The 15,823-nt window shown below is 44.3% G+C and overlaps 1 protein-coding gene across 1 annotated transcript in view; it reads right to left on the bottom strand.

Moving 5' to 3' along the window:
• LOC309687554 (bifunctional heparan sulfate N-deacetylase/N-sulfotransferase 1-like) overlaps nt 1–15,823 on the bottom strand; it is a 47,347-nt gene that overhangs the window by 15,998 nt on the left and 15,526 nt on the right.

Genomic DNA, 15,823 nt, shown 5'->3' with positions numbered 1-15,823 from the left:
CCGCACAGTATCGGAACCAAAACGGAGAGAAGAAAGGAAAAACAAGCCGATGGAAGGGAAGCGATCCAAGAGCAGAGGAGTGGATGGGAGTGACAGACAGACCTGGCAACAAAAGGATCCTTTACTCTTGGAAAAAATCCCTTATCACACTCTATATACATTTCCATACCCTCAGCAGACCTAACATAATATACCAGCCCTTTAGGCAACCTCCATCAAGCCAAGTGTGAAAAGTAAAGCATCCAGCATGAGAATGGTATGAGCGAGTCACTTACAAAAACATCATTTCTCCATTAAGTCTCCTGGTGGAGAAATGAGATGGAGCATCATTACCTTTGCATGGAAAATGGTCTGACCATTAAGCGGGAAGAGCTATTGCACCGTGCACACATCCCTGTGTAAAAACCATAGATGCTGCATTAGAGACACATACCCCTCAACCCGAAGACATTAAACAGTGACCACGAAACCCAGCAAGACACAAAGGGGACATAAAGTAGATGTAATAATGCCATTAAAGGGTTTATTGGTAACCCGATAAACCTAGGTTTAATTAAAAGTAAGCAGTAACGTCAAAAATACACAAGTGGCCGCGCTGAGCTCGGCTCAAACGGAATTCCAAAGTGGAGAAAATCAAGTGCATCCGGTGTCCTTTTAATGAGAATCAAGGTCTGGCAAGTGTCTCTGCCCCGGCTATCCTTCCAGCTAAGCTTAACAGGATGCCTTAAATCTGCCTCCTGCAAGATCTGTGGAAGAAATTGCACGTCTTTTTTCTCTGAGTCGTGTCCAACTTCTCCCTTCATGGGGATGCAGAGACTAATGTAAAGAGAGGCCGTGAAAAAAAACAGTGGGTGTTCAGAGAATATATCACAGCGGTGCAGACAAAAACCAACAGAGCTGGTTGCTTGAAGATCCCCGGGTACCTTGTTTGTTCCTTTCTTATGGAGCCAGAGTTCGTGCCACAGCATATCAAAGTATGATTAGCCACAGGAAGTGACTCCTGATGGAAACAGTGAAGCAGAGGACATGACCAGGGTGACAACTATTACCACTGTAAAGAAGCACAGTTTTCTTTTTAGATTTCTCAGCGTCAAGATGCTTCAGAAATCTACATGGCTTCAATAATGAGGACCAGAATATTAATCAACAAACCTTATTCACTTGATCTTAAAATTGTATCACGATGATGTGTTATGGTTTTATGGTCATGGGTTTGTTTTCCCAGCATTTGAGTTTTTGGACTTTCTAGTTTTGTTTATTTACTCGATATATATTGAGATCTCAGGGTTGTGTGAGGTTTAGATTATGTCTTGTATTCCTTCTCCTAGCGAATTTAGTCTAGTTCTCTTTTCCTCCCTCCCGTGTCAAGCCTCTTGCATTTAGTTTATTCATGTCTCGTGTATGATGTTTTCCTCATTAAGTCATCAGTTCCTGTTTTACTTTGAGAGTTTGTAGTCCTGGTGCTTTGTTTTTACTTTTGCTTCCTTTGTCTTGTTCACTGTGATTTGGTTTAACGGTGTCTCATTCTCCGCAGCTGTTTCCACTCCCCCCATCACCCTCCTGTGTAGATATACTTGCTGTCCCCCCTTGTCCTCTGTTGTAGTATCTTTTCACCTCACCACAGTGAGTTCCTAGTTTTAAATTATAGTAAGTTTATAGTTTTCCTCCTTTTAAATAAGGTGAGCATATGCCTTTTGGCATATGCTCACCTTATTTAGTTTAATGTACTATTGGACATTAAACTAAATAAGCAGCTAGCTCTAAGTTGTTTTGTTCAATGAGCATAGAGGCATGATTGCGAATACCGGCTGAAGTTCAAACTTACTATTGAAATGGAGAAGAAAGGTGATTTAAGTTACTTTAAATGTGGTATGGTTGTTGGTGCCAGATGGGCTGGTCTGAGTATTTCAGAAACTGCTGATCTACTGGAAATTTCCCGCACAACCATCGCTAGAGTTTACAGAGAATATATCCAGTGAGTGGCAGCTCTCTGGGAGAAAAATGCCATGATGCCAGAGGTCAGAGGAGAATGGCCAGGCTGCTGTGAGCTGATAAGATGGGAACAGCAACTTAAATAACTGCTTGTTACAACAAAGGTATGCAGAGGAAGATCGATGAATACACAACACATCCAACCTGGAAGCAGATGGGCGACAGCAGCAGAAGACCACAACGGGTATCAATCATATCAGACAAGAACAGAAAAAAATGAGTCTTGATTTCTGCAGCAGCATTCAGATTGTGGGGTCAGAATTTGGCATAAACAACATAAAAGCACGGATATATGCCTTGTATTGGTTCAGGCTGCTGATTGCAGTAAAAGTGTGGGATTATTTTCTTGGCAGTATTGTTGCCAACCATGTCCATCCCTTTATGCATAGTGAAGCAGTCTACTTATGGCTGCTTTAAGCAAGATAAGACACCATTTCACAAAGTTCAAATCATCTCAAACTGCTTTCTTGAACATGACAATGAGTTCACTGTACTCAAATGACCCCTACAATCACCAGATTGTCAATCCAATAAAGCACCTCTGGGATGTGGAGGAATCTACATTACAAGATTTATATCGCGGACGTGCAGCTGACAATTCAGCAGCAGCTGTGTGATGCTGTCATGTCAATATGGACCAAAATCTCTGAGGAGTGCTTCCAGTTTTAAAGGCAAAAGGGGGTCCAACGTGTACCTAATGAACTGGCCGGTGAGCGTATGTCAGCAGATATGCAGGAAGAAACATTGAAATACACAAGAATATTTGTGATAAGAGAAACAACAATGTAGATTTAACAACAAAGTAACACATTTATAGTGGTCTATTAAGAACATGGACACTAAAGATTTATTTTGTTCTGACGAATAGTCAAATGCCAAAAGATTTGTTTTTAAAACAGGAAGAAACAAAAAAGAGAAACAAATTAATCCTAACCGGTTTGGTTGAACGCTAATTAGTAAAATGTTTCCTCCCCAAATGATAAACCTTCTAATGATGTATATATTTTCAGATTTCTCCATTTCCAGCCATAGTGGCCTGCCCCGATCAGAGCTATATTAAAGTCAATTCCTGTTAATGTGTAATCAGACTGAAGACATGCTATCTTTGGCCGTGTCTGCAGGGAGACAATAAGCACTGCTGTGACTTTAATGACACTGTTAACATGGCTTGGAAGCAGATCTAATGGCAGCGCGGAAAGACTGAGCAGACTCACAGGAAACCACATTTCTTGCCCAAATCACAGTAGAGATGACCGCCTCCCAATGTTGACCTTCACACTGCGATGCAGTGAGCTACAGCTGAAGAAAGGAAGAAGGCAGAGAGAAAGAGAAGGCCTGAGAGGCGGAGTGAGAGAAGCAGACACAAATAAAGGGAAATCTCAAGGCCTTGAGTGCGAAGCAGTGAGGTCAGACCCGTTAAATAGAGAGTACAATACATTAGACCATGATGGGGCTGAAGATAAAGCACCTAAACCGAATAATGGCTAATGGATCTCAAAATGTCTGCATGCCCATCTCACCTAATGTGCTACGTATACCTTGGAAGAGGCCGAGATAGAGCTGGAAACGTGCCTGTGCTCCTTTCTTCAAAATACTAGATTCAAAAATGCAGAGGGAGAAAGCAAGGGGGACATGAATATTTCATGCTTTGCAGAAGCTGATGAGAGGTATAGCCAGCAGACATATTGGGTAAGGTGAAGAGAAGCCAAAAGGGTTAACAGACACCATGGTGTTCCAGTCTGCCAGAGTCCTAACTCATGCATAAAGGAGCGGCAGTAGGAGACTAACGCAGATCCCATAGCCAACCTTTTCATTCTTGGTGATGGAAAGAGCTCAGACCAAATATGAACTCTGTAATTGCACATGTGGACTAAAGCCTCCCTAAATAGAGGTGGCAGACCAGAGTAGTAAGAAAGGAAAAAATGAAAGACAATAGCAAATGAAAGGACAAGTTGATCAACTCGTACAAGACAAGAGAAATTAGCGAGAGATTCATCCCAAAGTATAACCATCAATCCCGACGCTTCGAAAACTACAATTAAAGCACTTTGCTCATTATTTTAGAGCGGCTGATAGACACGAGGCGACAGAGTGAAATGTAGGCAGAAACACTAGCAGGTGACACCGGGGGCAGACTGATGCTTTTCCTCAGGGTGGGTGGTCACTTAAACCTGCTCGCTCTACATCGCTGGAAACAAGCCAGAGCCATAGTGCTAGATTAATGAGAGACAAAGAGGAGCAGGGGGATGGAGGCTAGTCCTCAGCTGTAACAACTCTCTGGAAAAACAACGCTACGGTCGACCATATGCGGCTTCACACGTCTCCCCCCCTTTTTTGCCCCCTCCCCTCCCTCCCCGACACTGCTGCTGCACTTCTTTTAAAGTGTGAATACGACTAAGTGTCTGAGGGATTTGCGAGGACAGTCGGTACATTAACACCAACAAACCAGTGTCAGACTCCGCCGTAGGCGATCCCTTGGACAAATAAACTTTTAAAGGAGATTTAGGCCCTCCACATCCCCTCAGGACCCAACAGTTCCCCCTCTTCTCCCCCCCCTGCTGTCCCCTCTCCAATCTGTCCCCTTTGCTCCTGTCAGACAGAAATAAACGATGACCCTCAGCGCTCAATCGCCACAGGACTTGGCAACTGCACGTTTCCCATGGAAACGCTGGAGTTGGGTTGCGTTCAAAGGCATGGAAGCTGTGGCGAAGGAAAAACAGTGAGGGCGCTAATCCATAGGACCCTCATCGAAGGGCTGCTGGTGTGACCACATACGCAAACACACACAAGACACTCCAATAGTAGATAGGCTTGTTTGCGTTCAGTCCTGGACAACACTGCCAAGTATCGTGTTCAAACACTAACACTGAACTTGGTCTTGTGTTTGCAAAGGCCTGAAATTTTTCAGCAGGGCATGCGTCAAGGTTAAATGGGTAAGAATGACGCTAGTGTAATCCATAATCTGTAATCCTGTTAATCTGCAAACAGCACCAAATGTGCTTATGGCAGCTCTGTTACTGTGTGAGATACCTTGAAGGGATTAAGAAATGAGACACAATAGAGCCACTATGGTGAAGTTTTGACAGTACATTGGGAGGGAGGCTGGGATGGCAGCCATGTTTTTGATTTGAGAACTGAGATGTCCACGACGCTCGCTCAGAAGGCTCACTCAAAAGCCTGACATTTTCGAAATGCTGACTGTCCGCGGCTACAAGATGCCCAAGTCTCAAGCAGTAAATAGCAAAGCCGGAGCAAATTTCCACATTTGCATTCTGCCTCCTACCCTTTCTTAAGAGAGATTAAACTTCAAAAAGCAAGAATTTTTCATATTTCTTTTGAAGCACATCTAAAAGCAACAAACGGGCACATGAGAGCAGCAAGGACTCGCCTTCTTAAAGAGGTTACGTTTAAAAAAAGCCACAGTCACAGTTCTTTTTCCCCTTAAGCCAGCCTTGGCATTCATCAATATAAAATCAATCAATCTGAAATTTGAATTCCATTTTATGCATTCATTGTAGCTGCTGCGATTAAAGGCTTAGGCCGTGAAATAGTGTGGAGCGGAGTACCGTATCCTCGCTCGGGCTACCGCCTCTCACCCTTCAGCCAATCTGAATGCGCGAGCAGGCAGCTTCATTTTAGCTGCAAACATTTACACCGACACTTCCCTCTCCCTCCGTCTCATCAATTCATTTCATGCCACTGCGTGAAGGACAGAGGACTCGGGAGGGAAATGTAGTTTTGCCTTCTAATTCTCCAGAAAGTGCCTTTCAGACAATTTCCCCTTACCAAACCATGTGGCTGAATTATCACATCATTTTTCAGCACCTCAATTTACTGTCCCCAAGACTGAGGCAATTTCGCAGAAGAAAAATGCCTTTCCTCGGTTCGCCCATGCCCTTCCAATTACTTCTCAAGGCCCCACTCGATGACCTCGATCCCAGCGCTGTCATAATTGAAATGATTGCAATGCTATTCTTTGACATAGTAACGGGACAAGGAGGGAATTATCTTCAAATGCGCACGAGGTAGTGGAATCTTTACCTAGGAGCAATTATCGAGAGAATGGGAAGACGGTAACCCTGCCCTCAGACTTCTATATTTAAGAGATCACATCAGATCCCATCAACACAAACATCATCGTCAAGGGAGACAACCTAAGTAGGCGTTGGCATAATGGCATGATTACACATTTATAATATGTGAGAATGATTAAGACCGAAATGAATAAGAAACAGGAGGAGCAGGGAATAAATTATACATGGCACTCGTGAGTCATTTTCATCTTGGAGGCTCACAAACCTGGCTGCCACCTTCCTTTAGTTTTCCAGTGGGTATCTGAGAGCAGAGGGAAGTGTAAAATGGATCACCTCACAGTGAGAAAAGCAGTGCGGAGTTGGGAGCCATGGGAAAACTGTGGCTGAGCGGAGAAGGATCATTAGGGAAGGGTCTAAGTGAGATGTGAAATGGTATTGCACCCCTGGGCAGCAGGATGGAGGGGCCGAGAGTGGAACCGGCATCCTCATCAATGGCCTCGATCACTTCCACGGAACATGTGAAAAGCAGTACACACACGCGCACACACCAGCAGCTCGGTGCCACAGTATATCTATTTATAGACGCTCCGTGTCCCATTTACAGGCATAGGGGGACACTGGATCAGAAAAAGAATATGTATAAAAAGCTGAACGTGTATTAAGATGGACAGTCGAACCACAAACTCGATCGTGCGATTTACACAGGGGACAAATTAACCAGATAATAATTACATAATGAGACGACGGTCTGATTAAGCCAAAGAGAAGAAAATAATTGACATCATTTTGGAAACTGTGCATATGATTACTTCTTTAAGTGACACAGCAGACTATCAGAGGCATTAGCCGCAGGGTAAAGCGATCCTACGGCGTCTGCCATTGAAAATGCATATTAATTTCCTTCATTTGTCTTCCTTAATGCTCTGACATCACGGATATGGGCGTCCTGCAGGGTTGAAATTATACCCAGTGACATGTTTATGTGTGGAAATTACTGCAAAGGTGGTGAACAACCCGCACACCGGCAAAAACTACACTTCAGAGAAAGGGGAAAAAAGGCAAGCACACTCTATTGGATTTCTGAGGGTAGAAAATAGGTTTGTAGAGCCTCGGACAGCCAACGTGAGGCAGAGGGAGGTGGCGGAAGAGGGAGGAAGGGGTTGGTCATTTATCATTTTTGTCAGTCCTGGTAGAAAAGGGAGGTGGGCTGGGAGGGGGGGGGGCTTTCATATAAATTGAGTGTAGGTGGAATCAATGTGGCGTTGTTGGTGAAAGCAGGGAGGGGTGAGCCAGCCAGATCAATGCTGGTGGGAGTGCCTGTTTGTTCCCATTGTTTATCTACTGTCATCTCAGGATGCTAGTGAAGGACAAGAGAGCATGGCGGGCAGCCTGATGTCTCCATCGGGAACTGAAGATCCCTGACGGGTCTCTCTTTATGCAGACAATACACATCACTCAGAGGTGAAAGTCGCACTGTTCGCGAATAACGCACGTCTCCGTGAATGTGAGTGTGGGAGTCGGGGGTTCCTGAGTGGAAGGGGAACGTAGAGACAACAGCACTTAAGTGTCAGCGTGGTTTGATGCTGCAGGGTCTGCTGATCAAATGCCCATTCAGCTGAGAAAACCCTACGTAGTGCCCCGCAGAATGTCTGACTGAAGCACAACGGTTTTATTAGGACCTCCCCACCTGCAGCAGAACAGCAATAAGAGATCTGCTGACCTGACATGAACCAGAGATGCTATCAAACGGCAACAACGCGCATGATGGCCGCAGACGAATAGAAAAGAAAGCGATCAAACTAATAACAAAATCTCCAGGCAGGCTGTTACACGAGTCGTGGCACTCGCATAAACAATATAACTGTCTAATCTGCTCAATCTGAGGGGAAACAGAGGGAACGCAGCCGAGGTGAGCTTGCATCCCGGCCTGCAAAAAAAAGGGGGGCAAGTAAAATACCTGCTTATGAAATGATGATGGGCTAGATTCAAGAGCCGCCGCCCTCCCACCCAAATTTCAGGTATTATGATTCCCAGAGGATCTCTTCCTCTCTCTCGTCTCCTTTCCTCTCCCTCACTTTTACACCTTCCCTCTTCCATCTTCCCGTCCTTCATGTCCAGATAAGAACCGGCCCGCACTGATCTGTCTGTGATTCGCGCAGCAGAAACGCGTTCCCATGAGAATATCGCAGCGCGGAAGAATAGCTGACACAAGAGATGAGATTCTGTTGTGCTGCCCATATTTTTGCCTGCGAGATCAAACAGATATGATCCCACCCACGCCCCCGTAAGAAAACACACTCATAATCATCAGCTTGCTTTCAGCGCACAATCAAGAACAGCAGATAAATGGAAGGAAGTGGAAATTTGTCTACAGTATGTTTTACATAAACAAACAGCGCACACTTGACACATCCAACTGCAGAGAAACACTCAGCCTCGTGATTGGCTTATCGCAGTAACAATAACTACACACCGGATTGTAGGCCCAGTCGTGAATCTTATTACAAATCCTATGTGTTGCTTGAAACTGAGCCTGAGACTTTTTTTTCCTCTCCTCTCTCTTTCTCTCTAATTCTTTCTTCCACAGCCGCGGTTTGAAAAAACACGACCGCAGTCAAGCTCAGCGATACTTCCAGCTTTTCCAACGTGGCAGCACGAGTGTCTCTGCTTGTTTCTTAATTGAAAGAAGAAGAAAAAAGGACCAAATGTGAGCAGTTCATTTGAATGCAATTCCACGACCTTTTTTTTGCATTAGCTCCATATGTCAATATTAATGTAAAAGCTCTCACAATGGTTACATGTTTTGGACCGGGGAGAAAAAATCCCGGCAGTGTTACATACTAAATGGTAAGCAGCAGTGGAAATACTAAACACGTCTATATAAGCCATCCAGTGATTGAAAAACTTTAATTCATGGCCATCTTCAAAAACTGAGCATCTCTGCATTGGAGGACACTACTTTGAAGCCAAGCGAGAGGTCTGCAGCAACTTTGAAGAACCTACAAGCCTCCATGGCTGAGAGATGAGAGACAATGTACAGTTGCCCGGGTGATTTACCAGCTAGTTTTCTGGTAGACTGAAAAAGAGAGAAATCACTGTTAAAAAAACTGATGCCATCTCAGCTAGCGTTTGCCAGAAGGCATGTGGGAGAATTTGGAACAAAGCTGAAATAGTTTTTGGAATAAGGAGAAAAATGAGCTTTGCTTCCCCCCCCCCCCTTCTATCACACTAAATGCTATGTTTGGTGTAAACCAAACAGTGTGATGTCATCATAACTCATCCTTCATCCACAAAGCCTGGTTCCTGCAGAATCATGCTTGGAGGGGCTTCCTTGCAGCATAATTTGGTAAAGGTAAAATAAATTCAACAACAAAAGAAGGGGAAAAACGAACTATGGGAATCTCTGTTATGAAACTATAAAGAGAAGGTTTTGATTTCAGCAAGACATAAATCCCAAACACAGGCCAACAGCTACACAGGAGTGGCTTTAACACAGCTATGTTATTTTATTAAAGTGGCTAAGCCAGCTTCCAGACCTCTGTGCAACGCAGAATTAGTTGCAGGACTCCAAACTTGCGGTAGCTGTGCAACTTACTGTTCACAGCTATATGTGCAGTCCCAACATTAGCTTGTAACCACTGACTGCAGACTTAAGCTAAAAATATTTAGCACTCATGTAGTTAAACCCTTCTTATTTTTGTGAATCTGTTGATCTGTGTGAACAAAAGGGAGCAAGAATTTACGCAGCGCGTACCACACCTCTGCCGTGGCTTTACGGCTCTACCTGCACCCTGTCACGCTTCCTTTCCCTTGCTCTGGTCTCATCCCAGAGGAGAGCCTGAGCCATGTGTGGGTATCACAGAGCTGACAGGTCTATCTGGGCTCTGTCTACTGTGCTGGCTATTCCCATTTCCCCTCTTCACCGCCTCCTCCACAGCTGCTGTGTATCCGACTGTGACACCACGCCTGCACGCGCACGCACACATGAGGTATATCAGTTTACAAAAGGGGGAGGCTTGAGGCTACGCACGAGGTCAATCCCAGAACACCTTTAAAAATCCAAACTATATTTTAGCATCTGTTAGATAAAAGAAGAGAATCAGAGAAAAGTAGACATATGTAAGTGGGAAGAGAGACACTGCCAGACCTGTGGATAAACAGCATCCTATATAGACATGCATATCTACTGTTTGACCATTTAATGGAGTGTATATTGCTGTTGTTGTTTATGGGTGTAAAAGTGTGCACGTTTCTGCACGAGTGCGTGGATGTTAATCGGCAGTGGGTTATGAGTTCTAGCACTCAATCGGAAAAGCAGACTGTCATATAGTGTGTTAGCCCTGTAAAAATCTAAAATCTGTCTCCTGCCACGGATCCATAATAAGGCCCAGCAGCTGCTCAAGTCAATGCGGTTCAAGCACACGCCGCCACCATAAACCCTATGTAACACATTTCTCATTTAATACGCCTCTCAGACGTGTGCTCTCCTGAGCACACAAGCAGCCTCTTGCACTGACACACGAGGATTTGCACGCGCAGATGGGCCGTTTGTGTGTGTTCTTGCTAGCTGTGGCAGGTGTGGTGACGGAAGTGGGGGTAAGAAGGAGTAAACTGATCCATCCACTTGTAGTCCCACTGCTATACTATAGCTCCTAAAGGAAAACTTCCAATCAGCTGGGCAGATCAATACACCCAAGCTTCAAGATATGGTGCTCAAAAGCTAAGTAGAAGCACTTAAGGTGAGAGGAATCGTATTGATTACAAAGGGTTAACGTGACCATATGTTCTTAATACTTTCTCTTTCTGAATTAAGAAACGTATGACTTGGTCAGCTGATTGATAAAAATTGGTAATGCTTTACTTTTCACTCCGTGGCCTTGTTTTGAAACCTAAAAGTACATCTATATATATCTATATATATATATATATATATATATATATATATATATATATATATATATATATATATATATATATATATATATCTCTATATATATATATATATATATATATATATATATATATATATATATATATATATATATATATATATATATATATATATATATATATATGTAGCTCCTCAGTCACAGTGTAGCATTGACCACAATGAAACACTGCTAGCTGAAGTAGATGACCAGAAAGCAAACTGGTAAATCTTTTATCTGCACTGCAAGTTAAAACACTGAGCACAATGAGGTTCAGGATGCCACGACATCTTTGCTCCAATATCAATTATTCAGCATTGCCTTTTCTAACCCTTTAATTATACATCAATGTTAAGATAACTAAGGCTAAGGACGCTCACTGTGTTTCTGCTTACAAAGACACTGCCAATGAAACCCGGATGGGGAAACTTTAGCCTTCAGTTAAGGGCTGAAGGAAGACAGAAGCAAAACGGCCTCCAGGATGCTTTTCCCTGCTGTCGAGCTGTCATTTACGATGTGTCCACCTCACCCACTGTGTGATCAGAGATCAAAGGGTTAAATGAAACTGGCCTATAGCCCTGTGCTTACATTATTCAACAGCTTGTTACAACAGCCTGTTCACTGATCTCACACACAGGGAGATAGAGCTGGAAACTCCAGGGAGGGGAACACTGGGGACGAACAGCCAGATTTAACAAAAAAGGGATGACAGAGAGACTGCGAGGCTGGAGAGAAGAAAGAATAGAAAGAGGGGTGGACCTCAGGGATGTTTTTTTTAAAGGGTGAGCTGCGGTGAAAAAAGGAGGACTTACTAGGATGAAAAGAGGTATTGAGAAAAGGGGAAGGATGAGAAAGTGGTGAAAGATTGTGAGCACAGGTGGATGACCTGCCAGTGCTCACAAGGTTGCCAGGGGGAGAACTCCTGAATATGGATTTTTAACCTTTGCCCAGAATTTGTTAGCTTTGTGCTCAACGTCCATTTATGCACGTCTCAAATACGGTGAAACATAATGGTGATGAAGGCATTCCGGGTTTTCCTGACAAAAAAAACAAAAACGTTCCAAATTCTTCCCCATCTTTCACTTCTCATTCTCAATAATAGACAGCAGAGTTTTGTCTGGCTGGCAGTGTGTTCAAACAGATAACAGTATCCATTTGCTTTGGACTGCTCTGAAATAGTCCTCTCAGACGCGCACTTACACACGCGCAAAGCAACAAAGCAAAACAACATCCATCAGTTGAGCACTGAACTGACAGTGACCATGTTTTGGGAGCGCCCTGTTTATAGTCCCAGACTTGCGCTGCTGCTCAGTGAGCGGTCTCCTTTGTTCATTAATTGATTGGCCTCCCCTGCTGGGCCCTCAGTAACTAGGTTACACAGATCCATGAAAAGAAGAGGACTGCCCCCCCCCCTCGGTGAAAGGCGGAGGATAGACAGACAACTCCGGGGCAGGAATCCGAGTGTTAATATAACTAATGGAGTGAGGACGACGGTAACTTTATTGAAATCACCCTCATCTAATTAGAGCGAGCAGCTGACGAGAGTGAAGAGGGACTGGAAGGAAGACTGGATTCCATTATGCAAAGGGTGATCTCACCATCAATCGAAAGGGTGAGGCTGGGGGAAAGGTAAAGTGATGGCTGGGAGAGAGACGGAGAAAGCACTGACAGGACCTCTAACATCCTATCACTTTGCTCACTGGCACTTCTGCTCCCGACAAAAAGGAAGAGCGGCTTTCTCTAAAACAATAGAAGGGTTTTTGGGAAGAACGCATTGGGTGATGTTTTGAACTTTCCTCCCACATCATTAGCTCTGACTAAAGCACCAGATCTTTGGTGGTGCTATTTGAAAGCGAGTGACCTCTGTGGCAAGATGAAAATCTGCGCACGGTGTACTGGCTTTGGGCAGGAAAGGCAGCTAAATGTTAACATTTTGCTTCTCTGTCCTGAGGTCAATGAATTAAAAAGGCACTGGAGAAGCATTCCTCTTTGGAAGTCCTTCGAATATTCACAGACTTTAAAAAGAAAAGGATGCAGTGCCAATAAGTCGCAGATTGCATTCCTGTAACTCACTCTGTATACTTTATACTGTCACACAGAGGACGAAATGTATCAGTGTGATCTCTACTCATAAGGGGCTCATTCTGTGTAATATCTGCGTTAAAAATATATTCTTGGTATTTTGGTCAAAATATAAGCAAGTCTACAGTTTAAGGTAGTTAAAAAAAATAAAAAAAGATGAAGGAAAAACTGTCACCCTGCCGTCAGCAGCACAAGCAGGCTGACCTCAGACCAGCCGCTATAGCCATCAACTAACCACTAACAAATGTTTTTTGAAAAAACTCAGTCATAAGACACTAAAGCCTGGGCTGCTTAGCGCTAGCAGATTTCTTTTTAATTTTTTAACAGGGGAATAAAAGACAACTTAACTTGGACATTTCTTTGCATAAAAACAATGCAAATGAAATAATGCACAGTTAATAAAAACGCCCCTGCACAAAAAAAGGGAAAAAAAGGACCGCCATGACCCGAATTTAGATTTAAAGAGGCGTGAAAACCTTCTCGCAAACAGTAAATGTCTCGCCCAGCCCCGTAACTCCTCCAATAACAGAGACGGAGGCCTGCTGTGCCTTCCCCGCCTGTACGAGGCACGACAGCTGAACCAAATGAGGGTCTGCATCTACCCCGCATACCTCAGAGGATACAAGTTTCCACCACACAGTTTATCCCTCAGGTGACAGGCCTGAGCTCTCTCCACAAACGAAGAGGAGCGCAGACAGATGGGGTGGTGGGGAATGTGGCAAACACTGCCGCTATCAGCCTGATGAATATGGGCGCTGTGTGCGCTAGTGGCGGTCAATAACTGGGGGAGGGGGGGATGAGTGGTGTGGATGACACTGGCAAAAGGTTGGAAGCTAAAATAAAATCAAACCGGGCCTAAGGCAGCCTTTGAAATGAGGGCTCATCAGAGCATGACTCTACAGAAATTTTTTTGCCAGCGTAGCGCTTCTCAACCTAAGTGTGGCGTGACAACTCGCAACATAATATTAATATAATATTTGATCCGCCCACCCCCGAGCGATGCAGTCATAATGCATTATGAGCTTCAGAGGTTCAAGACCCTGAGCAGCAGAACAGTTGACCGCTTCTCACGAGAGACGACTTCCAGGTCACATGATTCCCATGCAGCGGAGAGGAGGTTAATATTACTGTCACTAGTAGCTGGAGGGAGAAAGACAGGGGGAAGAAGCAGAGAAAGGGAAATACAAAGCATGCTGCTGGTATTTCTTCAGACTTCAAATTACCTGCTTGGCAAATTGAAAGGAGAGGGAAAAAATGTCCAACTTCTCCTCAGAGCTCCTCTAACGGTGTTGTCTTTAAAACCTTTATCACTAATTCATTGCTTCTGATTTCCCAGCAGCAATGGTTGAAGCTTTGTCTTCTGTCTAATTGAGAGCCAGAGGCTTCAGGCTCTAATCAGTCAAAGGTACTAACAGCTTTTCTTGGGCGAGGATGAAGTCAAACACGGAATTATCGTACCAGTGTGTGCAACTTCAAATTACTTTAGTTTCAAGCTCTCCAAAATGGTGATGTGGCAAGAGGTAAAAGTGTCAAGCTGTAACGAATGTTGGGGTTTGCTGCTTGTCAGGATGTGAATTCTATCACCGAGCGGCATTCAAAGAATGTGCCACACATTCAAGACATGAGTTTGGAGCAACTTTGAGCACACGTAATGAATAAAAACTTCCAAAACCAACCCTCCCCGCCCCTCTGTTTTTGCTAGATCTCACTACACCCCCACCTTTCCCCTCACTTATGGAAGAGTACACTAGTCTAATTAGCTGAGCCGTATCCCTTGATGACTCCGCCATTTCCTCTCACTGGGAAGATTAACCACCACAGCACTCCTATCAGCCTCCACATCAACACAATTAGGTGAAGAGTGAAATGTGAGGCATGTCGTCACATTTCCCCAGCTTCATTAGGGCACACGAAAGACAGCTTGTGGTGGTTAATCTTCCCAGTGAGAGGAAATGGCAGAGTCATCAAGGGATACACTCAGCTAATTAGACTGTCTCTGAGGGGAAAGGTGGGGGTGTAGTGAGATCTAGAAAACAGAGGGGCGGGGAGGCTGGTTTTGGAAGTTTTTATTCGTTACATACTCAAAGTTGTCCAAACTCATGTCTTGAATGTGTGGCACATTACTTGAATGCCGCTCGGTGATAGAATTCACATCCTGACAAGCAGCAAACATCACAATTAGGTGAAGAGTGAAATGTGAGGCATCTGGGTCACAGTTCCCAGCTTTCATTAGGGCACACGAAAGACAGCTTGATGACAGACAGACTGCTGCATCTGCAGACCAGGGAGGCTCTCGAGCAGGTATACTTAGCAACCATATCGGCATGGGATGCGGTTAGAACTTGTCCTACATTTGACTGGCCAGATTTATTGTTGATAGCAGAGATTATAACAGGAGCTCAAAGGCCACTTAACATTATAGTCAGCTGCTTTAAGTTTTCACCTGTGTTGCAGCTGATTAGAGCTCAGCAGTACCATGATGTCAGCCCATTATTAAAATCTACCCATGGGCTTAAAAAGGTATTATTTCCTCAAGAGGTCTATCGGATGACCGGCCAGGGACAGGAGTCTCGTGGTCGGCTGGGAAGCCTCACATATGTCCAATTACAAGCCGGTCCATTTCATGTGTGCGGTGGCACAGGCAAACAGTCATGTACACAATCAGAGCCACACACTAGCATGTGGTTAGCATGGGAGCTCCTCGCTGTGAGTGAAGGCACAAAGTTCGCCAAAGTAAATAACTGGGAGACCACCATGCATCGTTAATAACAACAAACCTGGACAGAC

The sequence above is a fragment of the Aulonocara stuartgranti genome (genome assembly GCF_965226115.1).
Source record: "Aulonocara stuartgranti genome assembly, chromosome: 2".
Classification (NCBI taxonomy): Eukaryota; Metazoa; Chordata; class Actinopteri; order Cichliformes; family Cichlidae; genus Aulonocara; species Aulonocara stuartgranti.
Note: the sequence above shows the minus strand (reverse complement) of the source record. Positions and strands in the feature narration are given on the sequence as shown.